We start from the raw sequence: 17,048 nt of genomic DNA, 5'->3' as shown, positions 1-17,048 counted from the left end.
ACGATTTGGATGAAGGGATAGATGGGGAACTCATCAAATTTGCAGACGACACCAAGCTGGCAGGAATAGCCCACACTCCAGAAGATAAGACTTAAGATACAGAAGGATCTTGACAGACTTGAACATGGGCGCTATCTAACAAAATGAAATTCAATGGTGAAAAAAGTAAGGTTATACATTTAGGCAAGAAAAGCCAAATGCACAGGTATAGTATAGGAGGTACCTTGCTCAATAGTAGCAGCTGTGAGTGGGACCTTGAAGTCCTAGTGGACAATCACTTAAATATGAGCCAACAGTGTGCTGCAGCTGCCAAAAAAGCCAACACAGTGTTAGGCTGTATTAACAGAGGGATAGAATCACGATCACGTGAAGTGTTAATACCACTTTTCAATGCCTTGGTAAGGCCACACCTGGAATACTGCATCCAGTCTTGGTCACCACAATGTAGAAAAGATGTTGAGACTCTAGAAAGAGTAAAGAGAAGAGCAACAAAGATGATTAGGGGACTGGAGGCTAAAACATATAAGGAACGGTTGCTGGAATTGGGTATTTCTAGTTTAATGAAGAGAAGGACGAGGGGTGGCATGATAGCAGTGTTCCAGTATCTCAGGGGTTGCCACAAAGAAGAGTCAAGCTATTCTCCAAAGCACCTGAAGGTAGGACAAGAAGCAACAGATGGAAACTAACCAAAGAGGGAAGCAACCTAGAACTAAGGAGAAACTTCGTGACAGTTAGAAGAATTAATCAGTGGAACAACCTGCCTCCAGAAGCTGTGAATGTTCCAACACTGCAAGTCTTTAAGAAGAAATTGGAGAGCCATTTGTTTGAAATGGTATAGGATTTCCTGCCTAAGCAGGGGGTTGGACTATATGACCTCCAAGGTCCCTTGCAACATCATCATCATCATCATCACCATCATTATTTGTACCAAAGCAGATGGATTTTATAAAGAAAAAGAAGTGGATGACTACAAATTATACGTAAATAGTGGAACATTAGAGCAAGTAGATGAATTTGTTATGCTAAATTGTTTAATAAAGATGGGGAAATTGGAGAAATTTTAAGGTCTGCAAATACTAATAGAAAATTGTTGAGTAGTTTATGGTGTGTTGCAAAGAATGACTATTAAAAGAAATGGCTTTAGATAATAAGAGGGGTTTTCTGGCCATTAAAATAGACAATATTAATCTATATTTTATAGTATTTTATAGAAACAAAATTTTAATGCAGTATGAATAGTGTATTGATCTGAATGAATGTGAGTTCACAGCAAAATGAAAAGAAACAGGGTTAAGAACTAACTGATCTGAATGAATGAATGTGAGTTGAATATAAAAGTGAATGACCACTTTGAAAAAAATAGATTGATGTGGTTTCTTGTAGTGAAGAGAGAATCAATGAGGACCAACTTGCAAAACAAATAGATGAAAGAAAACAGGATAGATCAAGAGAAAGATAAAAGCTGTGGTTTGATATAGTTGATGAAATCTTCAAAAAGAGAGATATGGAAAGCTATAGGGATTAGTGATGGTATAAAACCATTGCTGCACCCTCATCTTTCTTCTTATGCTTTTGTCTTAACAATTTTTTTTCCTTTCCCACACTCTGTATAATATTACTTACATAGGAAGAACAGATGCTGTATGAATGTAGCTAACTTACTTTTCTCCTGTAGCACACATATCTTTATTTGACATCTTTACTTCAGTGTTTTCATTCCAGTACTCACAGAATTCATTTTACAGCCTGGTTCAAATTTGTGAGTTGCAATTTGTCAGCAGCCGTAATTGAAAATCCCAGAAACTAAATCAGTCACTACTTACAATAGTATTTCCTTTTCTGGAGTAGAGCAATAGATGATGTCACCACATCAAAACTTATTCAAACCCTCAGACCCTGGTCTGAGGCCCGATACCAGGCCACAGCTGTTGGGAACTGGGCTGCGCAAGCAGCGGGCACACTTGCGAAACCATCCTCTCTCCCTCCCCACTGCCATCACAGAGCTGGAAAGGTTGGGGGCCACTGCATTAAATTATCTAGTGTTAGGATTGTAGCTGTTCTTTCTTTGCAACATTTCTTCTTTCATTTATTAGAACAAAGGCATAATTGCCAGTGAACCTGACAAGCCTTCAAAGTTTTTATATCCTATCCCTTATTCTTGCTATAGACAGCCTTCACCCTTCATGAATTGATGGGACTGGTTGGAATTGTTTTGTATTAATTGGTCACCAGCTACTACAAATCACCCCTCTGTTTTCCTGCAGGCCACAACTATAAGCACTCTGCCTTTCAGAGAAGCACTCTTCTCTGAAAGGCAGAGTTGTCTTCCGGGTGAGGTTCAAGGTCTTAGTTATGATCTTTAAGTCCCTACATGGCATGGGTCCGGGGTACCTCGGGGACCACCTGCTGCCGGCTTCAACTCCCCTCCGCCCTGTGCGTTCCCACAGAGAGGGCCTCCTCAGGGTGCCTCCGGTCAGGGAATGCCGACTGGCGGCCCCCAGGGGGAGAGCCTTCTCTGTGGGCGCCCCGGCTTTGTGGAACCAACTGCCGGTGGAGCTCCGGACGGCATCGGACCTCCGAACTTTCCGTCGTGGTCTGAAGACCCATTTGTTTGAATTGGCCGGTCTGGCCTGATGGGGGAGTTGGGTTTTAAATTGTCATTTTAGATTGTATTATTGTTTTTTAATTGGGCACTGATTTAATCTTTAACTTTTGTATAGTATTGTATTTTTATTTATATGCCCTGTGAACCGCCCTGAGTCCCCAGGGAGAAGGGCGGTATATAAATTAAATAAAACAAACAAACATAAACATATTTCCTGTTTTACATGGACTCTTTTCTTTCCTTTTTTTTTCTTCTGCAAGGACTTGAAAATCTAGTTTCAGTATGAAGAATATGTTCTATGCTTCTGGTTGTTTCTTCTTGTCTACTGCCATTATTCTTATGTTTGACTGTCTCCCAATGGAATCTTGCTTTCACCTTCAATTCTGTTACTTACTCGACAGAAAACAGCAGAAAAAAAGGGAAAAAAATCTTCACAATGGATGATCAGCAACTGTTAGCTGAACCTCTCGCAATCAGCAGCTATTCAGGAGTATCTTTTCATTCCATATAGCTGACTACTCCGTGCAAACTCTCTGCTCACTCTCTTCTCTCCCTTGCCTTTCCTCCTATTTACTGGTAAAAATATGTTTGCTCCCTAGAAGCCTTTGTGGAATATCTTTTAACATAAGCAATATTTTAGATCAACTTTGGCTCATCTTTCAGAATTCACTATACTATTGGCATTTAATCATTGGATAATGCTGGCTACTGCTAATTCTCCTCTCTGATGTTGGAAGAAGAGTGAGTAACTGAACATATATATACATATGTGTTTAATTTACCTAAAGTTTTGGGACATGTGTTGTGATCATTAGAGATTGTGACAAATCATCATATTCTGCTCCATGGAGTGTTCATTCCTTCTTTCATATCTGCTTAGGGGAAAATGAGACTATCCAAAAGGTTTTGAGTTCTCTTTCACTGAATGTAGCACAGTCCATCACAGTAAGCCTCAGACTTGTTGGGCAGAAGTCATTTGGGGAAAGTGGAATTTGATCTTATCAAAGAAACTGACCTCAACTATTTGAAAACAAGGAACTTAAATTATAGTGACAGATTTGAGGATATTATAAATACATACGGAAGAGACAGACCTGATTCCCTTTTATTACATTTTGCTTGAATCATTTTTCATTTGGTTCTGCATAATCTGTTATCAGCTTGGATAAATTTCTTTTGATGAATGGTTTTCAGAAATAGTTCTTCCTGTCATTGTGTTATAATACTCTTTTTTTCTGATAATATAATTTTTTAAGGAATGGAATGTTGAAAAAAAAGTTGGTACTGGTTCCTCTATCATTTGAAAATGAAATATTATTACATATTCCCTATAAGATTAGTCAGTGCAATTAGATTACAGGAGGCTGTTTCCATAAAAAAAAGAGTACCGTAAGAGATAGTTCTTTTCTTAACAGCCAGGAAGTAGATGTGAAGGATGGATGAAAAGAATAAATGAATAATAGAAGTCCAATGCGTTGGCAAGAAGCAAGCTGCAGAACATCTGTCCTCAGATTTAGAAGACACTTGCACTAGAAAAGTGACAGGCAATTTTGTGTTTAGATGGCATATACTATAAAAAGTGATGACGTTTCTTCTTATGATGTGAGGAAGGAAAGAAAAATCAAGTTCATGAATTATGTGCATAAATACATGCTTAAATGAATAGTCATTTAATCTGATTTAATAGTGGTAATATACAGAAAAACTCAGAAAAAAAGAAGCAAATAAACAGAAAAATGAAGAAAACAAGATGAGGAATTTTCTGCTCATAATATGTATTCAACTTGTTGGTTTTGCCCTAAGATCCTCCCTGGAGCAGAAGGAAAATGCTCAAGACAGTGCAAAACTATTACTGTGATTTGGACCACAACTACTGCTATTTTTTTAAAGGGACTTAATTGCAGACCATAGCTGTGCTATGTTTGCTCAGTGGATTATTAACTAAAATATACCATTCTTCTAAAGCAGGGGTCTTCAGACTTGGAATTCAACTCCCAGAGGAATTCTGGGAGTTGAAGTCCGTCCACAAGTTATAAAAGAGCCAAGTTTGAAGACCCCTGTTCTAAAGAAGTAAAGGAAAACTACGGTAAATGAACCCAATTATAATCTACAAAATAAAGTGCCAGCAGAGGTGCTGAGAAATGATATCCGGTCTATTCTCTTGGATATTAATAATTCAGCGTTAAACCATCTAATCTTTGCATTAAAATCTGTACTCTACCACAACGCACTATTTTTAATATAAACAGACAGATCTGAGATGTAAGAGATAGTAATAAAATATATTAGCAAAATTACTGATTCAAGAACAGAAAGGGAAAGTCTATTGATTAACTACATTTTGTATTATGTATGATTGTATCATATAAACAAGTTTCTGATTAATATATGTTACTTGATTACCAATTTAATATTATTACAGCCATTTTTGAAGTAAAAGTGAAGAATCTGAATAGTTGGACTTCTACCTCCTCTCCAAAACCTTGGTACCTCCAAGAACTTTGAGAAATAAAACAGGAATTCCAATCTGTGTTCAATGGAGACTACTTCTATTAATGTTATATAATGTTATATAATATTATACAGTCCTCTTTGCCAAGAAAAAAAAGACAAAAGAGCATCCTGAAAAGCAGTATCCTGAGTGTTTTATAACCTGTTAGTGTAATGTTTACATCAGCAGCTTCACTTTGAACATGCAGGAAGACCTTTCAAGTCAACAAAAACACCAACTGAAGGATAATCATGGCATCAAACTTTGTCAGAATACTTTCTCCATTTGCACAATAAAGACTGGTTATAATTTTTCCAGTCTAGGATTTATCCAACTGGGCAATGGTACAATGTTTGATTAAAATAAACCAATGCATGTTTGATTATACAAAGCCTACTTTATTATATTTTACCTTGTCTCTGATTTTATTTGATATTAATGAATGAGAAAGAGACAGAAAAAAATTAACATATGACACTTATTCACCCTCTACTTCATGAATTAAGATATACCGAAGTATTATATGAACCAAAATCAGTAACATTTTTACTGTCCTATTTTAAGAACCATCTTAGAATTCCAGAAACAAAAGACCATGTATAATAATTTCATTTTGCAGAGAGAACACACAGAGTTGTACTGTGATCATCATTTTGATGTAGTTAACAATCTCTGAATTTCTGAAAAAAATATTATTTTATTTTATGCCTAAGGATGTCCTATGGAATTTCCAAAGTGTAATTCAATACTTGGGTACTATGCATCTTTATTTGGTTAAGTATTATTTCAACTAAGTCCTTTGTTTCAGTCAGCAAAATGTCTAAAACCACTACTTTCTGAAGACATAGCCCAGAGGACAGACAATGTGAGATTCAAGGTTCTGGTATTGGTTTTTAAGTCCCTACATGGCATGGGTCCGGAGTACCTCGGGGACCACCTGCTGCCGGCGTCAACTTCCCTCCACCCAGTGCGCTCCCACAGAGAGGGCCTCCTCAGGGTGCCTCCAGTCAAAGAATGTCAGCTCGTGGCCCCCAGGGGGAGGGCCTTCTCTGTGGGCGCTCTGGCTCTATGGAACCAGCTGCCGGTTGAGCTCCGGACGGCACCGGACCTTCGCTCCTTCCAGCGCGGTCTGAAGACCCATTTATTTGAACAGGCTGGCCTGGCCTGATGGGGGGTTTTTAACGGGTTTTATATTGTTACTGTTTTATCTGGGCAATTATTTAATTCTCTTTTAATTTTTGTATTTCTATTTATATGTGCCCTGTTCACTGCCCTGAGTACTTCGGGAGAAGGGCGGTATACAAATTTAATAAATAATAATAATAATAATAATAATAATAATAATAATAATAATAATAATAATAATAATAATAATAATAATAACAATAATAATAATAGAAAGTTATGACTGAAATTTCCAATAGAGTCTCTGCAGATAAACATGGAGAGCTCCTTATTAGAAAAATATCCAAACCTAATGACAACTGATTTTTACAAACAAGCTAAGAAGGGAAGGTCATTCTATTGTGTAGTGGGTCCGACGCAAGAGAGACGCCAGCCGGTGTGTGAGTTCAGCTCTTTATTGGAAGGGGAAGTGAACTGAGGAATGAGGGCTACCTGGCCTCCTTATATACCTGGCCAGGTAAGCTAACAGCCAATGGGGTTGGCCCTAGGTTTCCCGCCGAAACTGTCCAAGCCAACGCCCCCTGATGGCTGTTGCTATGCAGATGCCTGCATACATAACACATTCTGTGCACTGAACAGAATAGATGCATATTATAAACAGATCTGATATAGTAGGATGAAAGTGAATTCAGTTTTTATTTAACAACTGTCTTGTTTAATAACTGTTCACAGTTGCAACAGTGTTGAAAAATAACCAACCCTTCCATTTATGACCTTCACGGGTCTATAAAGCAAAGGAAAGCTGAAGTCAAATCATAAACACAGTCACTTTCACTTAGTGAAAGTGCTTTGCTTAATGACTGGGTTGCCAATCCCAAATGTGATCACTAAATGAGGGCAATCTATAGTGTTATGTGTATTGGAAATTATACTTTAAATGGTCTGCATAAAAAAAATTAAATTTCCATACGGGCATGTGAAATAAATGTATTTTCTCACTTTAAATAACTTCCAACTGAATAGCTGATTGTATGCATTGCTTACCTTTTTGATAAAATGTAGTAGTAAAATAGTATTACAGTATTTTAAAAATATAATATAAAAAGTAATTATTTACTACTATCAACAGAAGATAAAGGTAAAAATCTAAACACCACAAGCAAGAAAAAGTGAATTTTGAATCCTATAGAGATCCAAGCAACTTGCAGCACTCAGAGGAAACTATAGGAAAGTAAGACCATAATATATGTTAGCATTATAGTTAAATACTACTGCAAATTATGGAAGGAATTCATTTGGAAGCTTTGAATGTAATAGGGAAGACACACATATATTTATCATGTCTTCTTATCTAATCTTATGGAAATTTTCAAGTGTCAGTGGATGCTAAAACTGTGCAGCATTCAGTTTTACAGAAACAAGTGGAAGTTCAAACAGGAGATGATAAATCATTTATATTTTCACTTGGTGATCATAGGCAGCTTTGATATTAAAAAAAGGAATTTGGAGAAGGTTTCCTGGGCTGATAGTGGTAAAACTGACAAATGTTATTCTAACTTCAAAAGACATGAAATATGTTTGGGGAGGAATTATGTAAATAATTATATTTGAAAAGAGACATCTGGATTTCATAAAATGTTTTTGTTCAGTGGAACCCATTTTTCCCCTTTATTATACTCTTATGACTCCATAACATATGTTCTGTTAAAAATTAGTCTTCTTTCAATATTAATTTTCTCAAAGTTAAATAAAAGTTATTATTAATAAGCAGCCGTTTGTCTTATCAGAACCAGATGCTATATAACAATTTGTAAACATTTTCTTACCATCATTTTATTCTTTTTTTTTATTGGCACTTTTTTGGCTGAATAGAAAAAATGAATTCATGCTGTATTCTGTTTTTTGAAGAAAAAAAAACCACAAGCAAAACAAAAAGATCACTTAGGTTTATTTGGTGTCAGAAAGTTCTTTCATCCAGTAGAAGTATCTGACAAGGAAGGAAAAGGAACCTATTTTTTATTATTATTATTATTTTAATCCCATTTATATCCCGCCCTTCTCCGAAGACTCAGGGCGGCTTACAATCTAAGCACAAATCAAATGTGCTTAGCAATAGCCTTCATTCTATGTATATGCCTGCTTATTAGGGCTTTCGCCCCCCCAGCGGCATTATTACAAAGTCAGCTTATTGCCCCCAACAATCTGGGTCCTCATTTTACCTACCTCGGAAGGATGGAAGGCTGAGTCAACCTTGAGCTACTGATGATTCTTTTATTTTCATCCCATTCTACTCCAAAGGGCCTATCAAGTCTCCAGAGCAAATGCAAATTGGGCAGATAAATATCTGAGTATTATTTACCGACCTGTCCTTATAAATTAAGCACACAATAAATTAAAAACTTTGTCATTTATTTATGTCATTTATGTCATTATGTCATTTATTTATCAGTTTAAATAAATAACTGCTCACACTCTTTATTCTGAAATGTTCAGAGGCAATACAGAAATAATCATTAGTATATTCTGGATAGATAATACCACAAGAAATTTAGCAAACTAAAATATAATTTTTGGGTGTATATTTCTGAGATTATGCTCTCAACTTTTTTCTTCTTCTTGGAGAAATTGTATACTATAGCTGGGCAGAAATCCTTAAAATGGGCAAGATTAATTCCACAAAATTTTGAATATATAATTTAAACTATAAGATTTCAAAATGTAAAGACAAATTAATTTTTTTTAAAAAAATTGCCCTAAAAATGGTAATATGAAGCAACAGCAGTTCGTTGTGCTTGTCAACCAACTCTTTTTCAGAATTTTCCATCCCATAAATGTAATGGACAACTCTGAGAATACAAGTTTTAGAGATGTTCATTTGATCATAAAATGCTCGCAACAGACCTATAGGTTAAACGCTTCTGCCTGAAATCAAAAAATTTATGATAGCCAATTGGTTAAATCCGTCTACACTTGTACACAGTCTTTCACATGCAGTGAGTAATCAGGGCATTGTAGGATTCCTGTTTTGTTTTGAATGTGCTAAGTTTGTCTGATTTATTTCAAAGTCACATTTCCCCCCTCTAAAGTTGGCCTTCCTTTCTTCCACTTTCTATTGATTCTTTTGTTCACCTTATATCGTAAGGAAGTCTACCTTGATGGATATATGACAGAAGGATGAGATGAAACATATTTAAGTCTACAACACAGAGATAATATTCAGAAGCGACTCAGACAGACACCTTATTACTTTACTGAAATATAAGAAGAGATTCACTACGATCATACATGCAATATTCGATTACTATACTCAATTTCAGCAAACATTTTAGCTTTCCTGTAAAGTAGATCTCTTGGTCTGGTCTACCTAGTGGGGCTGACACCTTATTACTTTTGAAGCCTAATCCTTTCCCACAAATCTGATGCTCTTCTACATTTTCTTTGCTTCCGTTTATTTATATATATAAAAAATCTAAACACTATTTTAGATTGACCTTTTGTAATAACATGTATCCGGGGGGGGAATATTATCAGCTAACATGCTTCAGTGAGTTTAGGACTGTCCAGATTCACATCAAGATTCCCTTATGTTTTTCAACTCCCAGAAAAAGGAAAATACTTTCTTCACTTGATATCATTATAATCCTGGTTCAGATGGGGGGGGGGAGAAATGGGGGCAGAAAATACCAGCTGAAGGAAATGAGTGCTGCATCACCTTGAATTGTCCTGCTTTGGTGAGGCACACTTAGTGGGTAGAGAGAGACTTGTTCATGACTTTTCTTAAAACAATTCCATTTCCTACCAGTTTTCTATTTATTCCCACCTCTATCTTGCACTTTCACAGACACTAAGCATGTTCAAGTGAGTTGTTTGGATTTCCTCCCCGTCCTTCTCTGGAGTTTTTCTAATGCTACTGATACTATGCTTTCTGTAAGTGATATCTAGTAGGATCCACTCTTTGGAACCTGTAGAGTGTAGAGTAAAAGGAAAAGGTGACATTCTTGAGAGATATGGAGACAAATCTGTTTCTACTTAAAAATTCTCACGAGGATTTTCATAACTTGCTACTGTATAAAAAAAGAGTGGGAAGACTAAATCCGTCCATTTGTATAATGTGCTGATTTCACTCATGTATTAATACAAACTGCAGGCAACAAACAGCATTCACCAAAGAAACCTATATTAGCTATTCCTGAAATATCTAAACTTAATACTAGGAGACAATCTCTGTCTGCAGGCACAAGCGAATCCCAGAAAGCATAGTGAGCCTAAACATGGCAAACCAATCAATTTAATCCAACTCCAGCACTTCAGCAAAGAATAACTCAAAATAATGTCGTTTTTTTTAAAAAAATTAAACTCAAAAAAAACAATATTTAAAAATTAATCTTTGAGAAAAAGCAAAATGTATAGAATCACAATAGGTGAGAATAAAAAATAGAGATGCCATACTGAGTACTAAACAGATTTCAATGTGTGAAAAGTTTCGTTCTGTTCCCCCACATTTAAAAACAATTTCGCTATTTATCAAAAAAAATGCAATTACAGTGGGAGTTTAATATGACAATGAAATATATTTGTACTGGGAAGCTCTAAGTTTGTCCCTGTTCAAATACCAAATTGACTATTAGGTCATGGGCCAGTCACCCTTTTTGGGTTCAACCAATTTATAGACATTTGTTGTGGTGCTAACAAAATTTTAGGAGAATTCCATGTATGACACCTTGGGCTCTCAGAAAAAAAAGAAGTAAATGCATAAATAAAATATTCATATAGTGGACATCTGGTAAAAGCATAAATTTAAAAGTGAATTACTTTTTCTAATTTTGAAAAAAGCATAATGACATAGATGCATGTGATATCCAAGCAAGACCATATTTAAGAATTTTTACAGTAATTCCTTAGAGGAATATTACACTATCACAAGATCTTTTGGGAAAGAATAATAAGAATAGAGAACAGAACACTGTTTTCCCATTTTCCTATCTTCCAGTTTCACAAAATATGGTTTGGTAAATCAAAGTAACTGAAATACATCACAGCATCCATCCTATTTTGGGGGTGAAGAGTTTGAATGGTTTTGCTGTGATGTATTTTACCAAGTCTTTAAAACAATTCATCATTCCTTAGCTTCATTTATAGATTCTCTATCGCAATCATATATTTCAGTTACTTTGATTTACCAAACCATATTTTGTGAAACTGGAAGATAGGAAAATGGGAAAACAGTGTAATATTATGGATGCCAATAAAAGTATCTTTTATTGGCATCCATAACTACAGAGATCACTGGTCCCCCACCAAATGAATGTAGAACAGCCTCTCAAAGCTCACAAGGTTACAGATGATATACATCTGGAAATGGTACATAAAAGTTACAAAAGTAATGGTCTAGGAACATTTCATTTTAATGCAATTAGGCTGCTATTTGATTCTTAGAGTTAGTTTTAGCTTTGGTTCTTGGACAGCCCTAAGACAATAAGGCATAGAAAGGCCTTAAGAGTTGCCCTGTGATAAGACGGCTGGCTAATAAATTTAAATGATTATAATAATATGGGTATAAGTACTTAGGAGTTTTGGAAACTTCTGACATGTTACACAACCAAGTCAAGGAAGCTACTTCAACAAAATATGAGTCCAGAAAGTCTTGAGATCAAAGCTGAGTGGAGGAAATATCACAAAAGAACTTAACATCTGGGAAGTGCCCCGTAATATGATACCCAGCTGGAATAATTGATTGGACTCAGCTAGAACTTGATAACTTGGGACTGAAAGACAAGAAAACTAATGACACCATGCTCTGCACCCAAAAAGTGACATTGATCAATTGTACTTGCCAGGATCTCAGGGTGGCAGAGGTCTCTTACGAGTGAAACAAACTGTGCAAGAGCTTAAATGACTACATAAAAAAGCAAAAGAGCCTCTGCTGAAGAAGGTGAACAAGGGAAACCTCTTGAAAACAACAAGATTGAAAGCAGAATATCAAAAGGAAACAATTGAGCATTGAGTTTCTAACTGGAAAAAGAAGCCTATGCACAGTCAATACCTGAAGGACACTGAAGGAAATGGTAGATACAAAATTAATATGGAGATGGTTGAAATCAGGGGTGCTGAAGAAAGAAACTGAAAGCTTCATTTAATCATAATCATAATAGTAAAGTTGGAAGAGACCTTGGAGGTCATTTAGTCCATCCCCCTGCTCAGGCAGGAAACCCTATACCATTTCAGACAAATGGCTGTCCAGTCTCCTCTTAAAAACTTCCAGTGTTGGAGCATTCACCGCTTCTGGAGGCAGGTTGTTCCACTGGTTAATTGTTCTAACTGTCAGGAAGTTTCTCCTTAGTTCTAGGCTGCTTCTCTCCTTGACTTTGGCTGCCCAAGGACAAGCTTTGCAGACCAATTCCATGAAAGCAAAAAATTCAACATGTCAGCAACAACAACAAATGTTGCTTATGCAACGAAAAAGATGAAACAGTGGACCACCTTATCAGTGGCTGTAGCAAAATCTCACAGACTGATTATTTACAACATCATGATTGAGTTGCCAAAATCATACACTGAAAGCTTTGCCAGAAGTTCGGGTTTGAATGCAGCAAAAATTACTAGGAAGACCAAAGTGACAAAGTTCTTGAAAATGAGCAAGTCAAGATCCTGTGGGATTTTTGGATCCAAACAGACAAACATCTGAACCACAACATGCCTGACATCACTATTGTGGAAAAGAAAAGAGTCTGGTTCATTGATAATGCAATAGTAGGTGATGCACAAATTGAAGAGAAACAACTAGAAAAAACAACAAAATATCGTGATTTGCAAATTGAAGTTGAGCAGCTATGGAGGAAGAAATCAATGGTTGTACCAATAGTAATAGGAGCCCTTGGAGCAATACCCAAAGGGCTGCCTGGATACATGGAAATTTTGAGCTTATTAGACCTGAATATCCTGACTTTGCAAAAAAACAACAACCCCACAGACACATCCTACTTGGAACCACCTATATACTCAGATGCTACCCTAATAGCTCTCACGTCCTTGTTTAGGACTTGAACTGTTAAGTTTTTACCAGTCCCAGACAGTGAATTTAATTGAAGATTAAATCTTAAATAATAATAACAAATATTTTCAGTATTCAATTCAGTGATGGAAAAATAATATTGGGAGAAACTCTTTCTGTAGACATTTAACGGAAGTACCTGTTACAGAAAAGCAAACAGCTAATAAAATAGAACAGATTGGAAAGCTGCTTTGTATAAATGATGACTTCTACAAAAATTGGATGTGGTAATGTGATGTCACTGCCAGTACTGAATACACTGTCTCCTGTCATGGTTGCCTGTCAAACCAGCTTAATACATTTCTATATTGCTTCAAGCAGCAATAGTGAAATACTCATACTAGCTTCTACCAGTTCTATTATATTTAGCCCCCAAGACTAGTCATTTTCTTTTGACACGATATTCATAATTAAGGAAATAAAACAAAACAAGTAATTTCTAGAGTGCTACAAGCACTATCCAGATCCTCAGATGTTAAAGGAACTCAAGTCATTTTGTGTCTATTAAGGGAATAGTCCACATGGCTTGTTTACCTCTCTAAAAATCTTTCTCCTTATGAATATTGGGGGGGGGGAAATATAATTGTACCCATAGAATGGAATAACGTTTGTGAAACTTTACAACAATGTAAGTGGATGAAACATGCCAAATTCCTTAGAAATTGGTATGTTTTCTTTTATATGGTGGCAAATGGGACAAGAAATTCTGACAGCTGTTCACACAGTAACTAGAATTTAGGGAAGGATTTTAAATCACCCTTTCAATTCAGGTATTTCAGGTAAAATGCCCATGAATGTTTTGTTTGAGACATAATGAAATTTGCCACACAGATTGAACATTATAATGAAGAACGTATATAGCAATTATGAGTTAGCTAGACTGATGTAGAGAGTGAGGGAGATGACCTGGAAACAAATATTCAGAAACTGTTACATAAACAAGAAGGACAGAAGTATCCCAAAGCCCTGGGATGGGAGATAGTGTTAAGATGATTCCTCCCTGACTCACTGGGGTTTAATCAGGAAAGCAGAAGCACAATCAGACTTGCAAAATTTGTAATCATAGTCAATTTCAACGAAGCACATTTGGGCCTTCCTATAGAGCATTTCCTGATTTGGTCTATTTCAAAGTATTCACAGATGGAAATGGAAGATCTCGTGACAAACTATAGCTCTTCTTAGATAAGACAAAACTAATAGTCAAAGAGTAAGGGCAAAGATAAATTGTTAAGCAGATAATTTTTCCCCTTAAAATGAAGCCCTTAACCCATTCAGATAGGTAACACAACACCTCTTTTTTCTAGGGATGGGAGAAGGGAAGCAGGCGAGAGGAACAAGTGATTAAACATTTGGTATTCTAGGAAATTATTCTCTCCTGTCCCAAGGTGCTATGATTTGAGGGTAGGAATGTCAGTGAACTGAGTTTAATCATCCCTCTTCTTTTCTTTCCCATCAAAGTGTTTTGTAAGACCAAGCTCCGACCGTTTTAGAAATCAAATAGCATATAACATGTGGTAGAATCCCTGAAATATGTATCAAAAGCAATGTTATCAAAGATAATTTTTGAATCAGAGACCCAAAATATGAGCGCCATTTGATCAGTTTCAAACGAATCAAACTGTCCAAATCAATTTGGAGTTCAGGTTTTGTATGAAGTGGGAGTATGCTCAGTTCATTCTTATACAACCCAGTTGTATGCTCTGAGCAGGTTTCCCACTGCAATCAGTGGAGATAGGTATTATTAACCATTTCTATACACAAATGCAGTTTATATGTTTGTTACACCTAAAAAATCCAGAGTTATTTTTCCACATTTTTTTTAAAAAAATCAAACAAGATAATATTGTCAGGAAAGGATTGCCTATCTGGATCCAAGGGGTCTATGAGTTTTTTTAGCAGAACTGAGACATGAAGGCCTAAAACAAACAAGCAAACAGGGAAAACGTGCAGAGCAGTATTTCTTGAATTCTTTCCAATCCCTTTGCTGGCAGTGGCCTTAGGAGACCATTCTATGTAATGAAGTTGTGCGTGTTTACTAAGTGTTGTAGTAAAATAATCTACCATCTATTTTATTAAATTATGGATTTTTTTTTAAAGATGAATTTCCTTCAAGAAATTTTCTTGGCAGTAATATGAAAATAGTTTGCCATTCCAGGATATTTTTAAACTACCCAATTTAATTTATGATTATCTAATGTTATTGCTTTTAACAATTTCTACTGAAGAGTTGTTTTAATGAGTTTGTTAGCTCTTTCTGGACCAAATGCTCTAAAGGGAAAATTTAAAAAAAAATTGAAATGATGAAAAACAGTAAGAATTAATTTTTACTTAAAAAAAATAAAATAAGTGGATTTTAACAGGGTTCTACAAGCTTATATAAAAATTAGTTATCCATATTTTCTGTGGCAAAGAGATGGACAACTCATAGCTTCTGAACCATACATAGTCCCCAGCAACCCATTTGCAGACCCAAAACTCCCCTCTCAAACGTATCACCAGAATTCCATAAAAAATTATCCAAATTCCAATTGTGCAATGTTTGCTTGATTTGGGAGGATCTGATTAGTTTTTTAGAGGCAGATATAAGAATTCAGATCTGCCTTTGGAGTAGCATACCAGGTTCTGGAAACAGTGAACACTATCCTAATCAAGATAACTTTGCCAATTCATTGATGTTTCATATCCAAGCTGTAACTATTTGCTGTAGAAACTAAGCATTCCAATCTCATGAAATTTCATCTGTAAAATTAAGCACTTGCTTCCCTCAAGAGATAAACAGCTGAGAATAACATATTTTACACTGAAGTTTTTGAATCATATACAAAGACAACCCCAGATTAATAATGTAATTATGTCTCACTGCTAAAAACCAAACAACTGTGTCTTCCTTATATTATATGAATAAGAAATAAGAAATTTTTGTAATATTTTATTTTTCTATCATCTCTTTGTAATGTAGGAAATTAAATTTGTTATCTTTATTTTCACTCAAATAGAAATGTTTAGTCCAAATGGAAATATTTGGACAAACTCAAAAGAAAACATATATATATATATTTTCCCCATGCTTACGTATACTTTAATTTAATGCAAATCTGTTCATATATCTGTTTCCAGTTCCTTCCTTTAAAACATGAGCACTATCATATCAGCTCACATTTGTGGGAAAGGAAATTGAACAATATCCACTACAGCACTGGATAACTGATAGGTGTAAAGGATTTTAAAACTATGAAATATTGAGAACAGACCAGTAGCCCTTATTTGACACTATGACATATTTCAATTTGAAATATTAAACTATTCAAAAGAATGCATTCTAATACTATGATTTATATTTTAAAAAAATGCCCCAAATTAGACAAACTTGATAGTTCTACAGTCTAAAGTCCATAATGAAAATATTTTAGTCTGTGGTCATGTGACACCTTCTCCTCATAATGGTCTTTCTATCGGTCAGAACTCAGTCAATTTTAGAGTTTGCTATAAGCTTATATATAGAAACAGGCAAAGATAGAGTTCTTTTTCAAAAAAAGTTATTGCTTAGTGAAAAAATAAACTTTTTATAACATGAAGTCTTTTAAATTATTTATCTACTTTGTAGGTAAAAATAGGACAAAAATCCTAATTCAGCAATAGTAGAACATCTATTATCTACATACTTGAGATTTTGTTTCTCCTCCTAATTCCTACCCTTTCGTAATTTGTTTTTTTATTTGCAAAATAACTGAAGTTTTTTTTAAAAAATGAATTAAGATAGAAAATATTAGGAGATT

The 17,048-nt window shown here is 35.4% G+C and overlaps 1 protein-coding gene across 2 annotated transcripts in view; it reads right to left on the bottom strand.

The window, feature by feature from the left end:
• The window catches only part of PDE4B (phosphodiesterase 4B), a gene marked incomplete at its 5' end in the record, with an annotated part of 229,830 nt that overhangs the window by 154,903 nt on the left and 57,879 nt on the right, over positions 1–17,048 (bottom strand). The window lies entirely within an intron of this gene.

The sequence above is a fragment of the Vipera ursinii genome (genome assembly GCF_947247035.1).
Source record: "Vipera ursinii genome assembly, chromosome: 3".
In the NCBI taxonomy this organism is placed as follows: domain Eukaryota; kingdom Metazoa; phylum Chordata; class Lepidosauria; order Squamata; family Viperidae; genus Vipera; species Vipera ursinii.
Note: the sequence above shows the minus strand (reverse complement) of the source record. Positions and strands in the feature narration are given on the sequence as shown.